General features: G+C 41.8%; 1 pseudogene; it reads right to left on the bottom strand.

Annotated features, from left to right (window-relative positions):
* Positions 1 to 5628: 5628 nt before the first annotated feature.
* LOC126933103 (translationally-controlled tumor protein-like) lies at positions 5629 to 7606 on the bottom strand (annotated as a pseudogene).
* Positions 7607 to 16242: the final 8636 nt, after the last annotated feature.

Raw genomic sequence — 16242 nt, 5'->3', positions numbered from 1 at the left:
TGGTTTCTGTCTGTGTCTCCTCTATACCACTAGACTGGGGGCAGAGTTTGTTCTTCTGGCCCATCTACAGCTGGGTGTCTGTTGTTGATACCTCTTAATCTTTATTTCCACTCCTTTCCACTGGCCAAGTAAGTCAGTTGATTACCTGAGGTCGCATTATGGAAGACACTGAAAAAACCATAGATTTGGAATTTTCTAAACTAGTTGTTCACTCCATATTGAGTTTATGTTGTACCTAGACACTTCTGGGTTTGGTGAGCCTGAAGTTTATACATTATGGGGACCCTGTTTAATAAAAACAATGCAGAATTGTAAATATGAAACTAATACAAAATTGAATGTTTATATAGAACTATTAATCACAAGTTACAAATTTTTTAAAGAGTTGAAAAATACCATAAACAAAAAATCAGTATTAATATTTTCATGATTACTAACTGCCTAACATACTCTAAAATTCCTTTTTTGTTTACATACTCTTTGATTATCTCTTAATAGGACCAAGATTTCATAGTATTCTCTATAGAGAAAATTAAAAAATAATTCAGTCTCTCCTCTACTGTGACTGTTTACTATTTATTTATTTATTCATTTATTTTTTGAGCTGGAGTTTTGCTCTCGTTGTCCAGGCTGGAGTGCAGTGGTGCAATCTCAGCTCACAGCAACCTCCGTCTCCTGGGTTCAAGTGATTCTCATGCCTCAGCCTCTTGAGTAGCTGGGATTACAGGCGTGTGCCACCACATACAGCTAATTTTTGTATTTTTAGTAGAGACAGGGTTTCGCCATGTTGGCCAGGCTGGTCTTAAACTCCTGTCCTCAAGCGATCCGCTTTGGCCTCCCAAAGTGCTGCGATTATAGGCATGAGGCACCACGCCTGGCTTGTCATTTTATTTTTAAAGTAAAACTTGTTCTTAGACAACAAAGCAATGGTAACTTTTGAAGCATGACCTTTTATTCTCTCCAATTGGGTTAGTAAATAATTTTCTTGGTTATTTTGTTGCTATTATTGTTTTTAGGAAGGTATTTCCAAGGGTAGCACTTCAGGATGAGTTGTCTCCTTGAGTTTGTTGAGAAATAAAAGGTCTGGGTAAGGCCAATCATGTCAGGTTTCCAAAACATTTCTTGGAAAAAAATTAAGGTGGCCATATTAACTGTCTTGTCTTCACTGCGTTCTTCTTGAAGGCAGAGGCTTTGTCCTATTGGTTTTTGTCCTTGATGAGGTCAGTGAATAGAACAGATTCTCCCAGTTTCCTGCCAGCAGCACCTCTCACATTGAGGCTGAGAAGCATTTCTGTCTTTAAAGAATTGCAGTGTAATAAAACAATGAAAATAAAAAGTCAAAATTGGTTTGTAAAAACTGTCATATATTTTAAATGGTGAATTCAATACAAAAATATTTGAATTATAATGTAATATAAATGTGTTATTTACAAAATAATAGGAAGAAAAGGATATGAATCCATGGTGATCTAGAAATAAGATATGTTTAAAGTTGACCCATGAAGATTTTTGTGTTTGTTTTCTTCAACACCAAGTGTAAATACAATTAGAATGATGTCAAGAGTAAGGTGACTATGAGGTGGGGACAGAATAGATCACCTGGCCTGTCACTTCATCCTCATCCACACTCTAAGTCTACTTATTAGGTCCAGATGTGGTGGCTCATGCCTGTAATCCCAGCACTTTAGGAGGCCAAGGTGGGTGAATTGCTTGAGCCCAGGAGTTCCAGACCAGCCTGGGCAACTTGGGTACACCCCGTCTCTACAGAAAAAAAAACAAAAAAACAAAAAACTAGCTGGCTATAGTGTCACGTGCCTGTAGTCCCAGCTACTTGGGAAGCTGAGGTCGGAGGATCACCTAAGTCCAGGGAGGTCGAGGCTGCAGTGAACCATGGTCACACCACTGCATTCCAGTCTGGGCAACAGAGTGAAACTGTTTCAAAAAAAGAAAAAAAGAAAGTCTACTTATTAGATACATAAGCTATTAAAACACCTTAAGATAGAAAGTGGATGTTATAGAACTTGTATGTTTAAAATATTGCCTATTAGGCCAGGCGTGGTGGCTCATGCCTATAATCCCAGCACTTTGGGAGACCAAGGCAGGCAGATCACTTGAGGTCAGGAGTTCCAGACCAGCCTGGCCAACATGGAGAAACCCCATCTCTACTAAGAACACAAAAATTACCCAGGCATGGTGGCACATGCCTGTAATCCCAGCTACTCGGGTGGCTGATGCATGAGAATCACCTGAACCTGGGGGGAGGCTGCAGTGAGCCCAGATCATGCCACCGCACTCCAGCCTGGGTGACAGAGACTCTGTCTCAAAAAAAAAAAAAAAATTGCTTATTGGATATAACATGGGTATATTGTCTTCAGTAGACCTTGTAAAATTAGACTGATTTTATTACTCCTAACTTAAAACTGTGACTTTTCTCTGTACCAGCTGGTTTGGATGCAGGCAGGATCGCTGTGTGGATAGATGGTCAAGGGATTTGAGTTGGAAACATGGAATCATGGGCTATAAGAACTAGAAGGGTAATATTTAGTAAAATTTTTCTGTCTCAGAGGACAAGAAGTATACCTAAGGCCACAGACAAGCTGAAGCCAGAAGCCAGGCTAATTGAGAGCCCAAGTGACCTTGTTGTTGCAAACATACTTTAGAAGGCTTAACATGAAGCAGAAGCTTCAGGTTGTTCAAAACAGTGCTCCTTTATCCATCTCCCTCCTTGTTGAAATAAATTGTAGCTAGCTTTGCCATTTGTCCTAGGATATTTGATACTGTGATAAGCCATGCCTTGTTGATCCGAAAGAAGTGAATTGCCTGTGTTAATCATGTGAAACCTTGTTTCATTCCATTCCTTAAATTCTCAAAAGCAAACTTGCCTCAAAAAACTGTGTAAACTATACTCAAGTAAGGACTCATCTCACTAACACAGTAGAATGAAAGAAGTTAGTTGCAGAACACACATGATCTGATTCATGTGTATAAAGTACAAAAAATGGTAAAACGACTCGCTTTTGGAAGTCAGGGGAACGGTTACTAAATCTTTGCTGCCAGGATATGGAAGGGGCACATCTGGGGACTTCCTGGGTTCTGATAACATTCTGGGTCTTGATCTGGGGCTAACAAGGAAATGTTCAGCTTATAAATTTCACCAAGCTGTATACTCATGACATGTGCTCTTTTCTATATATTTATTGTATTTCAATTAAACGTTCTATAAATGGACAGAGGAATTAGTAATTGTCATGGGTCCATCTTAATGTGCCTGGGACGAGCAAAATTTAGAAACAGTTTTTAAAAATCTGTTCTTTTAGATGAGATCCCATCTCTAGAGCCATATCTAGAAGCATGAAGTTGAATTTTACTGAGCTTTTCTGCAGGAATGAAATGGTTGTTTTTTAATTTGTTTGGTTCCAGCTCAGAAAAAGTTCTCTTTGTATTGCTGTTGGAGAGAGGTAGTTTTTTTTTTGTTTGTTTGTTTGTTTTTTTTTAAAGACAGAGTCTTGCTCTGTTGACCAGACTGGAGTGCAATGGTATAATCTCGGCTCACTGCAACCTCTGCCTCCCAGGTTCAAACGATTCTCCTGCATCTCACCTCTCTCTCACTGCTGCCATGTTCTCTTTACTCTGTACTTTTAGCTGAGAATCACGATCTTTTTTTTTTTTTTTTTTTTTTTTTTTTTGAGATGGAGTCTCACTCTGTCTCCAGGCTGGAGTGCAGTGGCACAATCTCGGCTCACTGCAACCTCTGACTCCCTGGTTCAAGCCATTCTCCTGCCTCAGGCTCCCGAGTAGCTGGGATTACAGGCACGTGCCACCATGCCCAGCTAATTTTTGTGTTTTTAGTACAGACCGGGTTTCACCATGTTGGCCAGGCTGGTCTCAATCTCCAGACCTCGTGATCCGCCCTCCTTGGCCTCCCAAAGTGCTGGGATTACAGGTGTGAGCCACCGCACCTGGCCTCTTTTTTGCCTCAGTTCAAGGGGAGGCAGAATTGATTAGAAGGAGTGTGGGGTTGTGAGACCACCTTCAAGGGAGTCTGAATTTTCCTCAAGGGCTAGTGCCTGGTCTGAAACCAGGAGGGGTCAGAAACCAAGTCAGCCCAAAGATGCTGACTGCAGTTGTCTGGCAGGGCAGCAATGCACAGTTGCAATAGAAATCCTCAGGTAGCATTTGGAAAAATACCTAAAACTTCAGACTTTGGAAAATATCAAATCATTAAACCTTAGGTTTCAGTTCTTGCCCTGAGCTGCTTGTTTTTTGAGGTTGCCTTAGAATCTGGATTCACTATAGCTGACTCAGCCTAGTTCATCTTGTCAGTAATACTTAATCCCTGGACAAAAATAAATTAGAGAGGCCGGGCACGGTGGCTCACGGCTGTAATCTCAGCACTTTGTGAGGCCGAGGTGGGCAGATCACTTGAGGCCAGGAGTTCAAGACCAGCCTGACCAACAGAGTGAAACTCTGTCTCTACTAACAATACAAATAAATAAATAAATAAACGAAATGAATGAGAGAGAAAACTGATGTGTTGAATGGGAGGGGAATTAGAGAGGGATGATGGGGAGGTCTAGACACACACACACACACACACACACACACACACACAGATGATGAAATGGTTTCTTCATTATCCATTTGAACTCTGTTTATTTATCACAAAACAACATTAAACAATAACCAGGAAGGCTCACCACGACTTCCTGCTGCAGCTGTGACAATATTGTTGTAGTATATTTCCTGATGTATCTGTGATTAACGCCTTTTCATTAAGGTTTTCCCATTCAAAGTGACTTGGAATGCGAATGTGCATTTCACCCAGGAGATTATGGGGAAAATGTTGTAGAGATGCCTGAAAAGTAGGACAAATGTTCTGGCAGCTATGGAACCAATAAATCCTGACTTAACACATAACTCTGCTTTACAAAGAGCCACAGGTGACCTTGCCACTCTCCTGACCCCGCTACTGAAAGTTCTTTTTCTTTCTGTCCCAGCTAAGTTAGTCTCTTTTTACCCTCTTTATAGTTTCTTTCAGAATTAACTACTTCCATTGTAAGTGATGAAATGTAAAAGGCTCCACTTCAGATGCTGGCATTGCTATGAGCATGGTCTTTCCCTTTACTGCAATTCAGAGTTAACACTTTTGATTCTTGGGGTTTTTAAATTATTTATATATATCTGTTTTCAGAGATGGGGTCTCACTATGTTGCCCAGGTTGATCTCAAACTCCTGAGCTGAAGCAATCCTCCTGCCTCAGTATGCCAAAGTACCAGGATTACAGGCAGGAGCCACTAGGCCCAGCCTGATCCTTGCTTTTTATATTCCAGTCTCAGAAGTAGTTTCCACTGTGGAAGTTATCTGATGACAGTCTTATTCTTTCTAGTAGTGGCTTACAATCAGGCTTAGCTTCTCCAGGAACACTACAAGATGGACTTAGTTTAAATACGTTTTAAACTAAAAGGCATTCTCTCAAATGAGTTTAAATGCATTTAATTTTTAGAGAACCTACCTGACATATTTTTCTTAAAGACAATGTCTACACTCCAGATAAATTATGGTCAAAATAAATGAAGAGCTCAAGATGATATCAGTCCCATTTGTTCGAAGTCCTGGTGTTATGTGGATGACAAGTAGAAGCCAGTTATGACGACAAGTGAGAGATCCAAAGTAATTGCCAAATTTGTTAACATTTTTCCATTTCTAAACCATCCTTAAAGAGAATCACTGGGCACGGTGGCTCACACCCATAATCCCAGTAGACAGGCCAAGGCAGACAGATCGCTTGAGCTCAGGAGTTCAAGATCAGTCTGGGCAACACAGCAAAACCTCATCTCCACAGAAAATACGAAAATTAGTCGGGCTTGGTGGCATGTGCCTGTAGTCCCAGCTACTTGGGAGGCTGAGGCAAGAGGATCACTTGACCCCAGATGGTGGAGGTTGCAGTGAGCTGAGATTGTGCCACTGCCCTCCAGCCTGGGTGGCAGAGGAAGACCCTGTCTCAAAAAAAATACATAAGTAGAATAAAACAAAATAACAATTGAGTCAAAAGGTTTTGAAAAGTATTAAAAAAAGAAAGAAAGAAAATTATATATGGGGTCACACTGTTACCAGTGGTAAATCCAAACGTGTTTGCAGCAACCTCAATTCTAGCCTTCTCAGAAGAAAGAATTCCATCAAGGAGGCAGAGGCAAGAGTCAGAGCAGGAGTGAAAGTTTATTAAAAAGCTTTAGAGCAGGAATGAAAGGAAGTAAAGTACACTTGGAAGAGGGCTAAGCGGGCAACTTGAGAGATCAACTGCACCGTTTGACCTTTGACTTGGGGTTTTATATGTTGGCATGCTTCCAGGGTCTTGCATCCCTTCTCCCCAGATTCCTCCCTGGGGGTGGGCTGTCCACATGCGCAGTGGCCTGCTGGTGCCTGAGAGGGGAATATGTGTAGTGTGTTTACTGGAGTTGTACGCATACTCACTTGAGGTACTCTTCCCTTACCAGCCAAATGTTCCTAGGTGGTTATATACCAGTTAAACTCTGCCATTTTGCCTCTTAGTGTGCAAGCTTGAACCCACTCACTCAGTTCCTGAGATCTTATTGGGAAGCTCCTTATCACCACTTTCGGGTGTTTTTCTATCTACTGGGAGACTGCCTTTCCCTGGAGCTGGATGCAACCAATAATAATAATAATAATAATAATAATAATAATAATAATTGAGATGGGGTCCTGCTCTGTCACCCAGGCTGGAGTGCACTGGAGCAATCTAGGCTCACTGCAACCTCCGCCTCCTTCAAGTGATTTTCTTACCTCAGACTTCGGAGTAGCTGGGATTACAGGTGAACGCCACCACACCCGGCTAATTTTTTTGTATTTTTAGTAGAGACGGGGTTTCACCTTGTTGACCAGGTAGGAAGTTCTTTCCAGGCGGGAAGAACTCCTGACCTCAGGTGATCTTCCCGCCTTGGCCTCCCAAAGTGCTGGAATTACAGCCATGAGCCACCACGCCTGGCCATGACCAATTATTATTTTAGAGAGACAGTTAACAACCACCTGACCATCACCTGATGGTCGCCTGACATTCCTGGTGGGGGTGGGCGGAGACCTCTTATTCCCTGCTCATGCCTAACTAGCTGCCTACTGTAATAACACCAGTCTCATGGTAGTCCAATAGAGCAACCATGCCATCTGGATTCATGTTTTCACTAATAAAAACTGGTATTGTTTTTGAAATTAGCAAGGGTGTGCTTGATTTGTTCTGCAGCCTCTGTCATAACAGGTTTTACTCTTTCTGGTCTCTGTTCTTCAAGTTTGCCTTTGATTGATTGCATGTAATCTTGGATGTACTTATTGTATGCTTCCTTTGTAAAGCTGCTTTCCTTCAAAGGATGGTTCTTGACAATCTTAACACCAGTGATTACAGTGCTTTCTGTACGTTTGCCCTTTGGGCCTTCAGCGGAGGCATTTCCACCAATGAGAGAGTCATCAATGCTACCCTCTCTCCTAGTGCCATCTTCTCCTCCACCTTCAGGCACAGCCCTTCAGCCATCTCCTGGATCTTGTAAATGTTGCAGAACATCTCATCGTGGCTGATGAGGTCCTGGTGAATAATCATAATTGTGACTGCAGGGAGAGACAGCGGGGCTAGCTTAGCAGGAGCCCTGAGCTTGAGCGGTGCAGCGCTGGGGGACAGGGGAGCTGGTGGAAGAGCCCTAATAGGAGCTCTGAAAGGAATAACAGTGACAGAAAACCCAGTTTACCCATCTGAGAGAGTTTGTGGGTTCAGGAGTAGAAGAAAGGCAATTTGGAACAGTAGCTTGGAATAGTGGAACTTAGAGAAAGTTTCCTGCAAAAAATGCTGAAGCCAGCAAGGGGTAAGCGGTAAATAATACACCTTATGTACTGTCTTAAATTGTACCCATTAGAGATTACTCGCAATTAATTATCATCATCCTGTTTTTAAAATGGCTGACGTAAACCACTCAAAACTTTATGTAAATTTATTACATATGTCAGCTTTCACCTAACCTCCTTTCATGGTTCTCAAACTTTGGCATTCATAATAATCACCTGGAGAGCTCGTAAAACTGGAAATTCCTGGAGCCCTGACTTCAGAGTCTGATTCGGTAGATGGAGACCAAGAATCTGCATTTGAATATTCAATTTGGTGTTTCCAAATTAATTCTCCATTGTGTGTTTTACCTATCACTGGTGAGTCTCATATAGGTGACCCTTGGTTCATATTTTGAGAAACATTTTGTCTAGATGCACTGAGAAAATGATAGTTTGACCTCTATTCTGCTACTTACTGGCTGACCCTGAGCAAGTCACTTTTATTCTCTGGGCCTTAGTTTCCTCCTGTGTAAAATGTAGTGGTAGATGATGGTAAGAATGAAATGAAAATACCTATATAAAGGACCACATACATAAATGTAAATTCTCTCAACTGTTATTCTAGTTAAATACTGAAGACTTGCTACATTGCTTCCCCCATAAATTGTGTTCTAGTGCCAAACTGAATTATCCAAACTTTTGAAATGCAGTCTATTTCATCCTTGCATCTTGAGTCTGGTATAACGTTGAGCTTATTTACCAAATACCATGTGTCCAGAAAGCAATTAACTTTCTTTTTTTTTTTTTGAGATGGAGTCTTGCTCTGTCACCCAGACTGGAGTGCAGTGGTATGATCTTGGCTCACTGCAAGCCCCGCCTCCCAGGTTCAAGTGATCCTCTCACCTCAGCCTCCTGAGTAGCTGGGACTCCAGGCGCCCACCACCACGCCTGGCTAATTTTTTGTATTTTTAGTAGAGACAGGGTTTCACCATGTAAGCCAGGGTGGTCTTGATCTCCTGACCTCGTGATCCACCTGCCTCGGCCTTCCAAAGTGCTGGAATTACAGGCATGAGCCACCATGCCCGGCCACAATTTACTTTCTAATGTTACAGACTGTCAGCATAAATGCTACTAAGGTCATTAATTTTGCATAGAACTTAGTCTGTACACTGCTTTTCCATAACTCTAGTTTACATGGGATAATTCCACTTACAAATCCTACACACTGTTATTGCGGGATCTGGCCAGCAGCCCAAAATGCAACGGGGCTCTCTCTTTGTTCCCAGGCGGATTGGCAGGTCGAGAAATAACAGACACACACAAGATAGTGAAAGCTGGGTCCAGGGGGGTCACCGCCTTCTGGTCCCACAGTGCCAACAATGCACTGGATATGCCAGCATTTATTATTAAGTTTAGTGAGGGCAGGGGTAGGTTAGTGAGGGATTTAGGGTCATTTGATTATGAGGTGAGATGGTCACATGGGGATGAAGTAATCCTTTAACATAACATCTGTATGCAGAAGTAGAGTATACAGAGGTAAGAATTTACAATATAGTATGCGCATCAGTAATTTCTAACAGAAACACAGTCTTTCCATTACCTATGATGAGCAAAATATTAATCACCAGTAACAGTTGCAGCAAGAGCTGGTTACAAACAATCCCTGGTAACAGGACGTGAAGCAAGACAACTGGTTAGACCAGAAATTCTCAGAAGGGAGTATGCCTTAACCCTAAAGAGGCCTAGAAGAGCCATGGTAAGATGAGGGCGTTTATAGCCCTATCTTATCCATATGGACAGACACCCCCCGTGCGTCCATTTATAGGCTCTCCATGAGGGTCGCGTTCCATTCCCAGAGCTATGAACATCTGCTTTTCTGGGATAGGAATCTTGGTGATGTGAAACCTCCCTGACTGCACGTCCATTCATAGGCTCTCTGGAGGGGGAAGCACATCACGCGCTGTTGGCTCATTCTGGCAGTCCAACCTGGCATTGTCTTTACACAACCCTGCATGCAATTTTGTATTTACAATAATCAGGAGCATTTCATCTTTTATTCCATAGCAATAGTTTCAGGGGGTCTCCCTACACACTGTGATATAGGCCTAAGGTTTGTCACTGTCTTACAATCTCAGGGCTCTGCAGGAATTCATTCTTCTTTTTTCTTTTTCTTTTCTTTTCTTTTTTTTTTTTTGAGACAGGGTCTCACTCTGTCACCCAGGCTGGAGTGTAGTGATGCAATCTCAGCTCACTGCAACCTCTGCCTCCCAGGCTTAAGCGATTCTCCCGTCTCAGTCTCCCAAGTAGCTGGCATTACAGGTGTGAACCACCACCACCTGGCTAATTTTTGTATTTGTAATAGAGATGGTTTCATCATGTTGGCCAAGCTGTCTTTTTTTTTCCTTTGGTATTGCTTTCCTTGTCTACTCAATCCCCACTAATTTAACAATTTAAATTAGTTAATAATACATTATTAACTAATTTATTATAATTTATTAGTTAACAATAAATTATTAGCTAATTTATTAGTTAACAATAAATTATTAGCTAATTTATTAGTTAACAATAAATTATTAGCTAATTTATTAGTTAACAATAAATTATTAGCTAATTTATTAGTTAACAATAAATTATTAACTAATTTATTATTACAATTTATTAGTTAATAATTTATTATTACCTAATTTATTTTCCATAAGGTTTCTGCAGAACAGATTAAGAAAAGTGTTTAAGGAATTGATGTTTTCATAAAGTTTATATAGATTAGATTAAGAAAACAATGTTTAAGATATTGTCCATTGCGACTAAAACTTCAAAAGTGCCTACTTTTGAAGTGTTTTGTTTGCTTTTGTGTTTTTTTGGAGAGGGCATCCCACTATGTTGCCCAGGTTGGACTCACATTCCTGGGTTCAAGTGATACTTCCACCTCAGCCTCCAGAGTAGCGGAACTCTAGGCATGCGCCACTGCACATACCTTTGCTTACCCACTTTGTATCTGAATAAACAACAAAACTGAATCTTCCATGAGCAATTCACATAATTATTGAAATAATAAATAGTTTTACATTTGTTTTCAAAAAGTTGCCTGTATAATTTGTGTACATGGTCCCCAAATGCCAATGTAGAACGATGCATAAGTTTCCCTCTCTTTTTGGTGGTATGCAAATGGTATAGTATAAAGTTTCAGGTCTAATTTACCACGCTGTGCCCACTGTGTGTGCCCATTGGCTAGGCCAGTCCCTGGCACACAGTGCACCCTCAAAGAATATTTGTTGAATAAATGCATAGGTTTGGAATTTCAGTAGGAGCTGAATTTCTCTTAGAAGCTTATTGAATTGTTTATGTGATACCCTCTATTTTGTTACCTCGCAGTTGATTATTTTACTACCTTTGTTCAAAGTGATTCCTGATCAAATGGCAAAGAAAATCAGTTGAGAAGACCGGGTGCGGTGGCTCATGCTTGCAATCCCAGCCCTTTGGGTGGCCAAGGCAGGCAGATCATTTGAGGTCAGGAGCTCGAGACCAGCCTGTTCACCAACATGGTGAAACCCCATCTCTAAAATATAAACATTAGCCGGGTGTGGTGGCACATGCTTGTAATCCCAGCTACTCGGAAAGCTGAGGCAGGAGAGTTGTTTTAACCCAGGAGGCGGAGGTTGCAGTGAGCCGAGATTGCGCCTCTGCACTCCAGCCTGGGTGACAGAGTGAGACCCCACCTTAAAGAAAAAAGCTGGCTGAACGTGGTGGCTCACACCTGTAATCCCAACACCTTGGGAGGCTGAGGCGGGCAGATCACAAGGTCAGGAGTTATAAGACCAGCCTGACCAACATGGTGAAACCTCGTCTCTAATAAAAATACAAAAATTAGCTGGGTGTGATGGTGTGTGCCTGTAATCCCAGCTATACAGGAGGCTGAGGCAAGAGAATTGCTTGAGCTCAGTAGGTGGAGGTTGCAGTGAGCCGAGATCATGCCACTGCACTCCAGTTCGGGTGACAAGAGCACAACTCTGTCTCAAAAAAAAAAAAAAAAAAAAAAAAAAAAAATCAGTTCAGAAGATGGGAATGTGATAAACCTCATTTATTTAAAAATCTTCAGATGCTTTTTATGATTCTCCAGAGTCACCAGTGATAATTTTTCAGTTTGCCTTCATCTTCAGCCCTCTTCTAATATTTGAGCTGGATGTTTACACCTTCCTACATAAATTGGCTTTTTCTCTGGCTTCGTTTGACACTGATCTTCCCGGTTGTCTTTCAGGTTGTTCCTTCTGTGTCCTTCACTTATTCTTCTTATTTCTTAAGTGTAGCCAATCATTGACCACCTATTGTTCTTGTTTTGCTATTCTTGTCAGAGAGTGTCTATTTTCAAGACTTCAACTGCTGTCTATATCTTTGGTCCTGGCTTCAATCCTTCATCTTCAAATACTGCTTGAAATCCTCCAGTTGGGGGTTGTGCCTATTTCACACTCATTGGGTTTGTAACTGAGCTCATTGTTTAGAACCAGCAATCTTCTTGGAACTTCTGTATTTTTGACGGTGGTCCCTTGATTCATTCATCTAGACTCAAAAAGAGTGATCTTTAAAATGCATTTCCTTCATTTTATTTTGGAGATTATCTGTGAAATCTCTGACTACTGAATGAATAATGTGGAAGCTAATATACTGTCATTCCAGAGAAGCCATGTGCCTACAATTCTCCACAGTGCTCAGAGGGAGTTTATGAGGCAGACACATCAGGCCTGGTACTTTTCCAGTAATTGACAGAGGAGATGGCATATGTGAGTGATGTGGCAGTCATACCGCTGAACTACATGAGGTAATCACAACTGTGGAAAAGTGCAAGAATTAAAGCACTCATTGTACAGATCAAGATGTTGCTTATCTTGCCATAGCTTTAGGATATTTGAAGAATGTGTTCATAGAAAATGAGACCCAAGTTAACTCCAAATAAGTTCTGAAAAGCATTCCCATTATAATAGTAAAGAATCTTACTAAAACACTGTAACAAAACCAATGATTCAAAACCCAAGCTACGCTCAGCAATGGTACAATTGCAGCAGCCTGACCGATAAAAGTACCCTTACCTAGAGGTTGTGGGTCCTATGGGACACTGATTTACCAAGATAGTGTCAGGATTAGTGGACATGCTCCAATCTACTTGTTGGATGAATTAGGTTCAAAAATCGAAGAAAGGAAAAACCCCTTCTGTAAGGAAGTAGATGCAGATGGAAAGGCCAGATTCAAAACATTGGCTGAGTTCCAAGTTGTAAGTCTTCATGGAATAGTACATGAGCATGGTAATTAATTTGCAGGAAAAAATAAGTCACCAACAAGCAGGGTATTTCAAACAATAAAAATAGAAACATGATCAAAGAAAGGTAAACTTGCTGAGTAATTCTAACAAAGGGAGTAACTACAGCCAGGAAATTTGGAACATTTTAAATAGGTAAGAATAGCTCTAGAATATTAGAATAATATTTCAGGGTCAAAGTTAAGTTGTTAGTTTATTTTTTATTTTTATTTTTTTTTGAGATGGAGTCTCGCTGTGTCGCCCAGGCTGGAGTGCAGTGGCACAATCTCGACTCACTGCAACCTCTGCCTCCCTAGTTCAAGCGATTCTTTTGCCTCAGCTTCCTGAGTAGCTGGGACAACAGGCGCCCACCACCACGCCCCGCTAATTTTTGTATTTTTAGTAGAGACGAAGTTTCACCATATTGGCCAGGCTGGTCTCTAATTCCTGATCTTGTGATCCACCCACCTTGGCCTCCCAAAGTGCTGGGATTATAGGCATGAGCCACTGTGCCCAGCAAGTTAGTTTTTAATCATATATTTTAAACATTTTGGAGTTTACTCAAAAAATTCAGAGTTAAACCCTGTAGGAAATGACTGAAATGCTTCTGAAGTGGAAAAAAAAAAAGGAGGATAAAATTTTGAATTTGGTAAAAATGTAGTGACTTGAACATAGGAAAACATGATTCGGTTAGAATGTCTTGAAGTTTAGTCTCTGAACATATAAATAATGTGCAAAGCATTATTTTCCAAATAAAACAAAGCAAGACCAACTAGGAAAAGGATAATTCTCATGTAGAAACCAAATGAAAGCTTTAAAACCAAATACTCCAGACAAGAAAGTGTCAGGAAGTCATTCAGGTAAAGGAATGTAAGTCCAAAAGCCCACGAAAGACCCTTAAATGTCTTTACTCATAATACTTAGTATACAGTCCAATTAAAATTCCAGGGCAGAGCACCTTCCTGGAGAGGCGCTTCCTAGTTTTTATTTGGAAAGGTTAAAGATGATTTGAAATTGTGTCATCTATCAAAGGCAAACCAAAAGGCTTTGTCAGGAGGGTAAGCCGACACTGCAGAGAAAGTTTTTGAATTTGTTCCAGAAGAATGTCCTATGCAATTAGTCCAAGGGATTAAGAACAGGTTTCCTAATACACTTTTAAAAACTTTTTATTATTAAAAAAGGATGCAGTAAATCACACAAATGTATAACATAGTAAACCATTACAAGGTACTCTTGTAATCATTACCCATATCAACGAATGGAACACAGTCAGCTGCCCTAGAAGTTCTTCAGGTGCCTACCCAGTCATACTCTGTCCGTATTCCCATTATTACCTAAATGTCCACCGTGTGGACTCCATAATTTAGTCTCTCAATAATAGAATTTGAAAGTTGATCTCCCCATCTCTCCAAAAGGTCAGTAACTGGTGACAATCCTAGAACCCTAGTACCTTCCTTTGCTTTTACCCCAGACTTGTCTTTTAAGTAAGGCTCCAGTCTCTGGGGATCCATTTTGAAACAGGCAGTCTTTCAACAATACTGTCTGCTGAGACATTGTGTGGTTAGATCTGGAAAGGAAAGCATGGACCCATACATTCTGTTGGTAGAAAAGAAGGATGGCATGTGAAAACTCTTCTCAGAGGAAGCCTCACTTAAGAAAAGCGAATCATACTACTAGGTGGCTTAATATACAGGACAGTATACCCAAATTAACTGCAGAATATGTTACAATCCTGACACAACTCAGCTTGATAGGATTCCCACTGGCCAAATCTGAGACAATCTAAGCATCAAAATACATGAAGATGGTGGTAAATTACAGTCCATTGAATAAAATAAGAATCTGTGAGTCCAGGCTGGATGCTGTGGCTCACGCCTGAATCCAGCACTTTGAGAGGCTGAGGCAGGGGGATCCCTTGAATCCAGGAGTTTGAGACCAGCATGGGCAATGTGGCAAAACCCCATCTCAACAAAAAACACAAAAATTAGCTGGGGTGTGGTGGTGCATGCTTGTTGTCCCAGCATGTGCGGAATTGGTGAGTTCTTGGTCTCGCTGACTTCAAGAAAGAAGCTGTGGACTGTCGCGGTGAGCATTACAGCTCTTAAGCGTGGTGCATCTGGAGTTGTTCATTCCTCCCTGTGGGTTCGTAGTCTCGCTGGCTTCAGGAGTGAAGCTGCAGACCTTCATAGTGAGTGTTACAGCTCATGAAGGCAGCATGGATCCAAAGAGTGAACAGTAGCAAGATTTATCCTAAAGGGCAAAAGAACAAAACTTCCACATGGTGGAAGAAGACCAGAGCGGGTTGCCACAGGTGATTGGGGCAGCCTGCAGTTTATTCTCTTATCTGGCCCCACCCACATCCTGCTGATTGGTCCATTTTACAGAGAGCTGATTGGTCCGTTTTGACAGGGTGCTGATTGGTGTGTTTACAATCCCTGAGTCAGACACAGAGTGCTGATTGGCCATTTGCAATCCTCCAGCTAGACATGAAAGTTCTCCAAGTCCTCACCAGATTAACTAGACACAGAGCACTGCTTTGTGTGTTTACAAACGTTGAGCTAGACACAGAGTGCTGCTTGGTGTATTTACAATCCTTTAGCTAGACATAAAGGTTCTCCAAGTCCCCACTAGATTAGCCAGACACAGAGCAGTGATTGGTGCACTCACAAACCCTGAGCTAGACACAGAGTGCTGATTGGTGTATTTACAATCCTTTAGCTAGACATAAAGGTTCTCCAAGTCCCCACTAGATTAGCTAGATACAAAGTGCTGATTGGTGCATTCACAAACCCTGAGCTAGACACAGAGTGCTGATTGGTGCATATACAATCCTCCTGCTAGACACAAAAGTTCTCCAAGTCCCCACCAGTCTCAGGAGCCCAGCTGGCTTTGCCTAGTGGATCCTGTGCCAGGGCCGGGCAGAGCTGCCCGCCAGTCCCGTGCTGCCTGCCAGTCCCTCGCTGCGCACCTGCACTCCTCAGCACTTGGGCGGTAGATGGGACTGGGCACTGTGGAGCAGGGGGTCGCGCCCATAGGGGAGGCTCAGCCCACCTGGGAGCCCACAGCGGGAGCGGGGCTCGGGCATGGCGGGCTGCAGATCCAGAGCCCTAGCCTGCAGGGAGATGGCTGAG

This window comes from Macaca thibetana, chromosome 12 (genome assembly GCF_024542745.1).
Source record: "Macaca thibetana thibetana isolate TM-01 chromosome 12, ASM2454274v1, whole genome shotgun sequence".
Taxonomy (NCBI): domain Eukaryota; kingdom Metazoa; phylum Chordata; class Mammalia; order Primates; family Cercopithecidae; genus Macaca; species Macaca thibetana.
Note: the sequence above shows the minus strand (reverse complement) of the source record. Positions and strands in the feature narration are given on the sequence as shown.